Source organism: Saccostrea cucullata, unplaced genomic scaffold, assembly GCF_032062105.1.
Source record: "Saccostrea cucullata isolate Sc308-1 unplaced genomic scaffold, CSIRO_AGI_Scuc_v1 ctg1825, whole genome shotgun sequence".
In the NCBI taxonomy this organism is placed as follows: domain Eukaryota; kingdom Metazoa; phylum Mollusca; class Bivalvia; order Ostreida; family Ostreidae; genus Saccostrea; species Saccostrea cuccullata.
The window spans coordinates 90169-101343 of NW_026926041.1; the positions used below are offsets into that span (position 1 = coordinate 90169).

At 30.2% G+C, this 11175-nt stretch overlaps 1 long non-coding RNA gene across 1 annotated transcript; it reads left to right on the forward strand.

Moving 5' to 3' along the window:
* Nucleotides 1–2703: 2703 nt before the first annotated feature.
* On the forward strand, nucleotides 2704–10181 carry LOC134270451 (uncharacterized). Its single transcript, XR_009992831.1, has 4 exons — nucleotides 2704–2741; nucleotides 8169–8256; nucleotides 8870–8941; nucleotides 9400–10181. It is a non-coding gene; the product is annotated as an uncharacterized LOC134270451 (long non-coding RNA).
* Nucleotides 10182–11175: the final 994 nt, after the last annotated feature.

The window sequence follows — 11175 nt, forward strand, 5'->3', positions numbered from 1 at the left end:
AAATTATTCTCTGCATTTAATCTCCAGAATTATATTATTACATTCAGAATTTCCGGCATTTTTTTCTTCGATCAACAGTTAGCTTGTTAAATAAAGGGACTAGCTGATTATAAATTTCATATGTATTTCATTTTATCAAAGGAATGCTTAGCATTTCGGACATTTTTTGCGGTTTTTTTTTTGTTTTTGTTTTTTTTTTTTTGGGGGGGGGGGGGGGGGTTATGCATCTTATGTCTACCAAATTTATGAATAACCGGTCAATAAAAAAAAGAAAATCAGCAACACTTGAACTATATTATGTCAGTGATGTCAGACACACAATATGATCTCAAATTTAACATCCATGGTTTTTTTTTTTTTTAAGAAAACAAAGCATATGGACAAGTTTTTGTGTACATCGACGCTGCGTGTTCATAAAGTTCATCGTGTCATAGAAATCTGATATGGCAACCCTTGAAAAATTGTAGAAATTCCTACTATATTTCTCAATAAATACAGCTACAATAAATGCATTTTCATTAAAATATTTCTAAGAGTACTATCTCATTGCTCCACAAATAATCGGAATACTTATAAGACAACATCGGGAAAATGCCGAGTACTGATCGCTTCGTCCGAGGAGTTCTTGGACTCGTTTGTAAACTATTCTATTGTTTTTAAAAATGTGTAAATATTCCATTACAACGAAAAACTTTTCGATGTTTTTCTTTTTTAAAATTTATTTATTGCAAATTCACCTACAGCCCCATCCCTCCCAAGTTTTTCTTTATTGTTAAACGTGCTGATTTTTTAGTAGCCCACATAATTTTACCTGTAGGTTTGAAGATTCTGCAATCTTCGCTATAGCCAAGGGGTTCCAATACGCTTCACATCTCCACCATGCACTAGAGTAGATTTTGGATCGGAAACCAATGGATAGCAAGGTTAAGATATGCCGATTCCCATGGCAGTATTTCATCCGTATATCAGCCAAAATATTAATAAGAAGATGTGCATGGTCAGTTAAATTTTATAACATGTATTTTAATTTAAAAATTAAAAATGTTTTCCATCGACAAAGCGCAGTTTCATTTTTCAATAGATATTAAGCGATATTCCAACAATATTTTTTTTTTATTTAAAAAACCCGACCCCTCTCGAACAGATAAATCAAGTTAAATGTGCTGAAACTTTTTTGTCCTAAAAAATATATATTTAAAAAGTGTTATAAAATTTTTCTCAAGTGATAATCCTTTTCTTCTAGACCTCATTTCTATTTTTATTTATAATTGAAAGATTCTGCAAGTTTATAGATAAAATGGTAATCGCGTGACTGAAGAAATAAAAAAAAAGGGGGGGGATGTCTGTCATTTTAACACGAGCATAAAAATGACATCCTGTATGGAAACTCAAACAATTATTTTGAACGAAGTTTTCGATTTTAATAGATTTAAAATTTACTTGCAAGATATGATAATATATTAAGTCTGTAAAAGTCCTCATAAAAGAATTATTTCAACAAAATAAACAGGATTAAATCATCATCAAAATACTTGAATTCATTTTACAAATGATTGTACAAATATTAAGGCGATCTACACGGCAACAGTTGCTAATTACACCGTGTAAATGCATCCTAAAAAACACGTCTTTTCATCACGTAATCGCAAGTGCGCTGCGGGGAAAAGGATAATGTCATCAAAAAGTAACAAATGTAATGCTACTATTACGTCACAGACAGCGCAAGGGGCAAAGAGCTAAACAAAGGATATACTTTGATATTAATCGACTATTTAAAACCTGTAAATAATATTCCGTTTAATAATAAGACGTATTTCTCACTGTAAAAAAAAAAATCCTCAATCTGCCTCTCACAGCACATGAAATACGTCATGTTTACCAATATGACGTCATGTTTACAAGTTCATCGTGATCAGTACTATGTTTATAACCAGCTACGTGGGACTTTACTAGCAACATTTTTTGAATGCATTGATAAATTATTTTGTTGTTTATTATGCTAATACAGTTAAAAGTTGCAAATTATTTCATTTTCACGTATTATGAGAAATACATAAAAGTCATCTTTTTGAGTGACGTCATAGTAAACTTTTCCCGTATAAATTAGGCCCCGCCCCCTTTTCAAGCCTTAACAAAGCTGCGGATACAGCCCATTACGTAAACCTACGATTTAACTGTATTTTTTATTATACATAGGCAATTTAGCCACATATATGATCCACATATGCATTGCCTTTCATATGATGACCATATGAGAATCGTATGTATGAAAGACCCTGCATATGAGAATCATATGAATATCTTGACAGTGATCATACATCAAATATGAAATAGTGATCATATGAGAATCTTATGAAATGATGTTCACTAATTTACCCTAGTTATACTCACGTAAAATTGCAATTTCAAAAATATATATCAAGATAAATTTAAATGTACATTTAAATTCAAAAGAATCTGTTAGAAGTTACTTATGACTATGTTTTTCAAAGTTTCGCTCTATTTACACCCCCCCCCCCCCATTTCCCTTCTAGAAAAAAAACTTTCACATGTAATAATGCATTTACTAGATTAGAATTGATAAAGAATATATTAATTTGCTTTTCATTGGGTTTGGCTTCTTGAGTAAAATAAAAATAATTCCGCATTTGTCTCCGGGCCGGTTTTGTCTTTTATCGGATGAAATTGTACGTCATTTTCGAAGTCACTGCTGCAGCAGACGTGCTGGGTGTTTTGGAAAGGTAAGAGATCTCCTTACAATTTTTTTTAAAGACTGTTAATTCATATTGTTTAAATATCTTTTCATTATAGTTACAGGCGCGTATGAACTTTCTACATGAGATACTCTTATCACTGTACATGTGACTTGTATCATGCATGTCATTGTTAAATCAATGTATTTCGTAAACCTAGCGTAAGTGATCTGTATGTAATATTATGGATAAATTTGTTTCTGAATGAATGTAATAAACATTACATGGTAGGCTAAAGAATTACTAATTTTCTTTTTTTTTTATTTCCTTTGCCGGCTTTGGTTACGTACTGATATGAAAGTGAAAGTAAAAACCTTGAAACCCTTTCAGTTAGTGTTTATGTATGTTGAGATCGTTTTCAAGTCGATTCTTTCATCAACTTATAAACAAATGTTAATTGTTTGTTTTTATGGCCTATAGATGCATACAGTAACGAGAGTTCAGTACCACAGTGCTGCGTCCAATGAGCATAAAGCAGATAAGACTGGTGATTGATCCTAAAGCTGATTTAATTGACATCATCACAATATTAAAGGTAAAAATAAATAGCCTACTTGCAATAAAAATCTGTAATGACTCCTTTGTGACAAAATATTTCTTTTTGTTCCTTTATAATTCTACATTATATTGTTTGCACGACCTCATAAAAATATTAACCAAACTCAATAACTATATACAACAATTTTATTCTATATTATAAAACGATTTTAATTCAGTGCACTTTTAAAATATGGAATGTATGAATAAAATTTGCTGGCTTTAAAAGCAATGAATTATGAAACTGATACAATAACTTCAAAGGAGGGGGGGGGGTAAATTGAATTTTTGATTTTCAGTTAAATATTAAATAATAACAGTCACTGAGTGACATCCAACTTTCAAGGTACAAGTACATGTGTATGTGTGTAGAAAGTACATCAGCTAGCTAATCCATTGGATATTTACATCTGTTATATATTCATTAACTGACATAATAAAAAAAATTCCAACGCTAGAGATCATAGTTTTTGGGTAAAATGTAAGATATTTAAGACTGTTGAGAACCTACAAACCTGTACTCTTATTTTTTGTAGTTTAAGTTTTAGTTATGGCTAGAAAATAACTACTATGTGAATATTTGTTTTACAGGTTCAATACACAGTCAACCTCTTTTATAAGAACAAATCCCAAGATCCAAGGCTTGCTTCAGAGTTAATTAAGGTAACTACATGTGCACACTGTTTGATAGACTTTGTTATATTCTTCCCAACAAAGTTTTGGATATCCTGGAATCACAATGTCTGTTTTTCTGTCTATCTACTTGAATATCTGAAGTATGTTTTGTCCAAAAATAATATATTTGTGTCAGAATCTCCTTAATTTTTGGCAATCTGTCTAAGTATATACTACTAGTATTTGATCATTCCAAAGTCAATTGTCAAAATGGAAAAAAGAAATTCTTTTATTGACTTTATTATGAAGCGTATCTTCGAACAGTGTAATTGTCTTGCAAATTACATCATAGGATTCCACAAAACACCTAGTATAACATATATAACATTAGTTTTATCTCGTATCATATCTGTCGGTGAATTGGGTATACAATGTACATTTGTTTGCTGAACTTTAATATTACTTGTAGAATTGATTTTGTAATTTTAAGAATTATTTTATTTTTACTATTGAAATTTTTGTAGAGACCATTCTGTGCCACAAAGAAATTGTTCAGGAAGGGGACTGAGGTGGATTGGCATTTGGGTACAGGTCAAAGAGATTTTCAAAATGGTCAGATCAGAGGGAGGACAACTGAAAATATTGAAAGATACAGAAGGAAAAAGAACAATGAAATATATTGAATAATTATGAAATGGGGAGGATGTACATAATCTTGTCTGAATTTGACCTGTAAAGATTTACCATTCTTATTTGTATTGCTGGAATATCAGATAACTTGATTTTTCATAAATTTACAATATAGAATACGTGACAAATATTATTGCTGATATTTCAATTTTGCTTTGGACACTTTCATGTCAAATCATATTTATAAACAAGTAAATGGCTTAATTATGTTTTTCATTTGTACATGTATACATGTTTAACTATTTAATCATTTTGCCGAAATATAATTTGTACTCAACTAAATATGTAAAATACATGTATCGACAAATGCTACTGACTTGTTTGTATACTTTCTTGTTTAGAATGTACACTGTGACAAATACGATATTTCTCTTGATGAAAAAAGTTTTATCAAAAAACTTGTGTAAGTATTATAAGATATTGATTTTCAAATATTTAGCCCATGAAGACAGATCATTGGAATGTAATGAATTTTCATCTAAAGCAGAAATATCTGATTCTTAAATGTGTACAAGAATATGTGTGACTGTTTCATATGGTTTACATATGATGCCCTTTTCATATGATACACTTATGTTGATCAACTGTGGAGAAGTTGCCTGTATGATATTATCGATATTTCAATGACCACAAAATTATTTTGAAAAACATGAAAAAAGTATAAAAATGATAATAAGTATAACAGTAATAGTATACACGTATAATTTACAAATAAAGTAAAACATATATAAAACACATGTTTAACTCATGTTTCATGTGTATAAATACACCGTGTGTTTACTTTTACACATGTTAAACACATGTGATACATATGTTTAACGTGTTAAAATAAACACCCTATACATGTGTGCTCTTTTTATGTGTTTTACATGTGTAAAAAAATATCTGTTAAACACATGTGGACATTTTTCCTGTGATATTATTGACTACTCTACAACACGTTTGTCAATATGAATACAATTGGTACCTATGAGAATTCCAATAGACTGTTGGAAGACCTGGTCTCTAAAACATGCAATTGCATTACACTGTTTACACGAATAGTAACATCTAGTTATTTTTATCCTTGAAGTCGTAACGGAATTTTGAAACTCTTATTTTTAAACCTTGTCACCCTTGTCCTATAGTAAAAAATTCTTAAGCTCACTAAATTTATAATATAATCCACATAAACTGAGGGAAATAAAAAAATTTCTTTTCATGACATGGCTTTGTTATTCGTTTTACAAATGCCGTTAAAATTATCCGTATTCACACATTTTCAGTTAAGACGTAGTTTTAAAATGAATATATTATGAATACTAACCAAGGTTGAAAGCTTTGGTAAAACATTATGTTATGCACAGATTAAGCATGATGTCATTGATTTTTCTCTTCAAATATCGAGAAAAAAAACTTTAAATAGCAGTTTAACTTTTTCAGCAGTAACCACTTCTTCTTTTGTAATATGATTGGTGATGGCCTGTTAACTTGAAAGTGTTTCTATAATTCAATTTTCACCCTGGGAAACAACTGGGGGTAGAAACGACTTTCACTCTAGAAAAAAAAGTAGGTTCCACAAAATCTTCTTAAATAAACACAGTAGCCTCATTATCTATCAGAAGGTGGTTGATAGCGTTCTGAAGATGTGTAATATGATTGTGAAATTTTCATTTTCGCCCTAGAGCCCAAATTAAGGTCGAAAAAGGTCATTTATCCCTGCATTAATGTGATTACCAAAACTCCTGTAGTATTCAACGCGGTAGCCTTATAGTATTTTGAAAATTGACAAGTGATGTTCGATGAGTGTGCAATAAAGTAACAACATTTTCATATTCAACCTCCGGCTGAATTTAGAGACGGCGCATATATTTTCCCTGGACAAAAAACATAGCTCTCAGAATTCTTTTATTTTTCATACACTGGCCAAATACTTGTTTGTTTCTTGTAGAGAAGCTTTAATCTTTGGAAATTTTTATCCTTGGTACATAGGCAATTTAGCCACATATGCATTGCCTTTTCATATGAGGATCATATGTGGATCATATGATAATCATATGTATATACATTCATATGAGAATCATATGTGGCAAATCATATGAGGATCATATGATTACACAAATGTAAATCATATGAAGTAATATACATATGATTCTCATATGAAAGATCCTACATATGAGAATCATATGAATATTTTGACAATAATCATATGAGAATCATATGAAACAATGTTCACTAATTTGTCCTTGTTATACTCAGGTAAAATTCATACGAATGTTTTGACTGTGATCATATGAGAATCATATGAAACGGTGATCATATTAGAATCATATGAAACAGTGTTCACTTATCTGTCCTTGTTATACTGAAGTAAAATTGCAATTTCAATAATATATATCAAAAGATAAATTTAAATGTACATTAATTCAAAAGAATTTGTTAGAAATATTAATTATATGTAAAGTTCTACTCTGTTTACCCTACCCCCCCCCCCCCCCCTCTTTCCTTCTAAAAAAAACCTTTCACAATTTTTTTTCTGTTATAATGCATTTCTCAGACAAAATAGATAAAGAATAAATTAATTTGCTTTTCATTTTAAATCTTTTAGGTTTGGCTAAGTAAAATTAAAATAATTCCGTATTTTTGTCCGGGTCGGTTTTGTCTTTTATCGGATGAAAATATACGTCATTTTTGACGTCACTGCTGCAGCAGACGTGTTGGGTGTTTGGAAAAGGCAAGTGATCTCCTAACAATATTATTTTTAAGACTTTTGATGCATATTATTTAAATATCATTTAAGAAATGAATTTAATTTTTGGAGATTCATGAGGTTATGAACTACGACGCTTCACGCCGGCATATTTCATGAAGCGCGTTAGCGCTTCATGATAAATATGCCGGCGTGAAGCGTTGTAGTTCATATACCTCATGAATCTTCAAAAAATTAAAATCGTTTTTTATATTTACATTATTTTTCTGATGACTTGCCATAAATTTACGCCGTTCAACTGTCATTTTTAAAATAAAACAGTGTGCACTATATCTTTTGACTTTCTGACGTCAAGAGCGGTATTATGACGTAACAATGGAGATATTCATGCTTATTTGTGATGTATACCTAATGTAGTTCATGAGAAAATATACTGCATTTTATTTTGTAAAGAATTATAGGGGAAATTTATTGGAAATGTAAATATTTCATTATGGTTACATACAGGTGCGTATAAACTCTCTATATACTCTCACCACTTGCATCATGCATGTAATTGTTAAATCAATGCATTTCGTAAACCTAACGTTCGTGATCTGTAAGTAAGTTTGGATAAAATTTGCTTCTGAATGAATGTAAACATTACATGTTAGGCTAAAGGCATTACTACTTTTTAAAACTTGAATTTGTTTTCGTTTTTTTACGTACTGATATGAAAGTGAAAGTAGAAACCTTGTATGTCAGTTGGCGTTATGTATGTTGAGATCGTTATCAAGTCCGGATTCCCTCTTCAACTTAATGACAAAATTTTAATGTTTGTTTTTATGGCCTATAGATGCATTCGGCAACTTGAGTTCAGTTTTACAGTGCTGTTTTTTTTTCAGTCCAAAGAGCCCGAAGCTGATAAGACTGGCGATTGATCCTGAAGCTGATTTGACAGACGATTGCATCATGATCATCACAATATTGAAGGTAAAAATAAATGCTTGCAATAAAAAAACAAAGTATCTGTAATGTCTCTTTATGACAAAATATTTCTTTATAATTTTTTTTGTTCTTTTATAATTCTACATTGTTTGCATGGCTTCATCAAAAATAAATTCAACTCAACTCAATACTCTAGAAATTTGATCTACATTAGAATTTTAATCCAGTGCACTTAAAATATGCAAAGTATGAATAGATTTTGCTGACTGTAAAGGCTATGAAACTATATAGTATACAATTACTTTTTGGGGAGGGGGGGGGGATAAATTGGATTTTTGAATTTCAACTAAAAATTTATAACAGCACGTGACATCCAACTTTAAAGGTATAAAAATACATGTGCATGTGTGTTGAAAGAACATCAGCTAGCTAATCCATTGAATATTTACATCTATGTATTCATTGACTGACAATTATTTTTTCCACCCAACACTAGTGAATGGTGCGTGTGCCTATAGTTTTGGGTTAAATGTTAGATATATTTAAGACTATAGAGAACCTACAAACTTGTACTCTCTCTTTCTAATAGTTTAAGTTTTAATTAAATGTATTCTTAAAAAATATCTACTGTGTGAGACTGTGAGTATTTGTCTTACAGGTTCAATATACAGTCAGCCTCCCATAAGATAAAGAACAAATCCCAAGATCCAAGGCTTGCTTCAAAGTTAAGGTAACTACACATTGTTAAATAAACTTTGTTATAGTCTTCCCAAAAGTTTGGGATAGCTTGGACTCACAATGTCTGTTTTTCTGCCTGTCTACCTGTCTAGTATTTTTTGTCCAAAAATAATATACATGTATTTGTAACAGAATCTTCTTAATTTTTTGACAATCTGAATTAATATATACTGTTTGATCATTTCAAAATTTAATTGTCAAAATAACAAAAAAAAAATCCTTTTTATGATTTTATTATGAAGCATATCTTTCAAAAGTGTAATTGTTTTGCAAATTACATCATAGGATTTCTCAAAACACCTAGTATAACATATATAACGTTAGTTTTATCTTGTATTATATCTATGTCAGTGAATTGGGCATACATTTGTTTGCTGATTATACCTAAGTAAATTTTATAACTTATAGAATTTAAGAATTATTTTATTTTTACTTTTGAAATTTTTGTAGAGACCATTCTATGCCACAAAGAAATTGTTCAGGAAGAGGAGAAGTGGTGGATATTAATTTTTGGTACAGTACAGTTCAAAGAGATTTTCAAAATGGTCGTGGAAGATCAAAGGGAGGACAACTTAAAAAAACTGAAAGATACAGAAGGAAAAAGAACAAGGAAATATATGGAATAATTATGAAATGGGGAGGATGTACACAATCTTGTCTGAATTTGAGCTGTGAAAATTTCCCATATTCTTCAGTATGCTGGAATAATCAATAACTTGATTTTTCATAAATTTACAATAGAGAATACATGACAAATGTTATTGCTGATATTTCAAATTTTGCTTTGGACACTTTCATGTCATATGGTATCTTCATACATGAACTAATTATGTTATTCATTTGTACATGTACAGTATACATGTTTAACTACTAAATCATTTTGCTGAAATCTTATAATTTGTACTCATGTTAGAATATGTTAAATACATGTATCGACAAATGCTACTGACTTGTTTGTATATTTTCTTGTTTTAAATAGAATGTACACTGTGAAAAATAAGTTATTTCTCTTGATGAAAATAATTTTATCAAAAAATTTGTGTAAGCATTTTAAGATATTTTAAAATATTTAACCAATGACGATAGATCATTGTAATGTAATGAATTTTCATCTAAAGCAGAAATATCTGATTTTTAAATGTGTACAAGAATGTGAAAAATATTGAAAAAGAACACACAAGTGTATCATATGATTTACATATGATGTCCTTTTCATATGATTCTCATATGTAAATGGCTTGAAACACACATAAGTGTTTTATATGATTTACATATGACGTCCTTTTCATATGATTCTCATATGTAAATGGCTAGAAACACACTAAAATCATTCATATGAAAATCATATGTAGTTATTTTCATATGATTCACATATGTGGATCATATGTAAATCATATGATTCGCTTCATATGATTAACATATGATGCCCTTTTTCTATGATTCTCATATGAAACTAATCATATGAGAATCATATGATACTCATATGAGAATCATATGTGGCTAAGTTGCCTGTGTATAAAATGACATGCAGAGTGTGAGGGTAACCTTTTGACACTCACCCAATGGAATACTAAATGCATCTTGATATGTGTTAAGCAAAAGTCTGTATAGTTTAAAGATAAGGATCTAAACAATTTTCAAGATTGATTAGGATCAATATTAAGATCATTCACATGTTATTACATTTTATTAGTTTGACAATGACCCTTATTGAAATGCTCGACCATTGCTGAATTTGACTTATAAAGCGATTAACTTTCAGAAGGATATGGAGATAACGAACAGTATTCAATGTAAAAGTCCATAAAACGACACGAAATAAGAGGAGAGCAAACACGCGCCCCCTAAACATTAGAGGTGGAATCAGGTGCCATGGAGGAGTGAGCTAGATTATTCCTTTGAACCTCGTTGAATATGTTCTGCTCTACTATAAATAAACCATCAGAATTAACAGCGCTGAGCTGATGAATTTAGGATTGAACTTCGTAAAACACAGCTATATATATTGTTCTCTTTATCTAATCAATGGGGGTTAATTAAAAAAGCAAATAGGACACAACCTTTGCAATAGAATATACTGGGTCTTTCCAAAATAGAATGTACTATTATTTTCTTATAAAGTTTTAAATCATGCCAGTTTACAAATTGAAATAAAATAATACAAATTAATTAGAAAGCATGTATGATAAGACGTCCAACGGCAATTAAGGAAGGGGAGGGTCATTT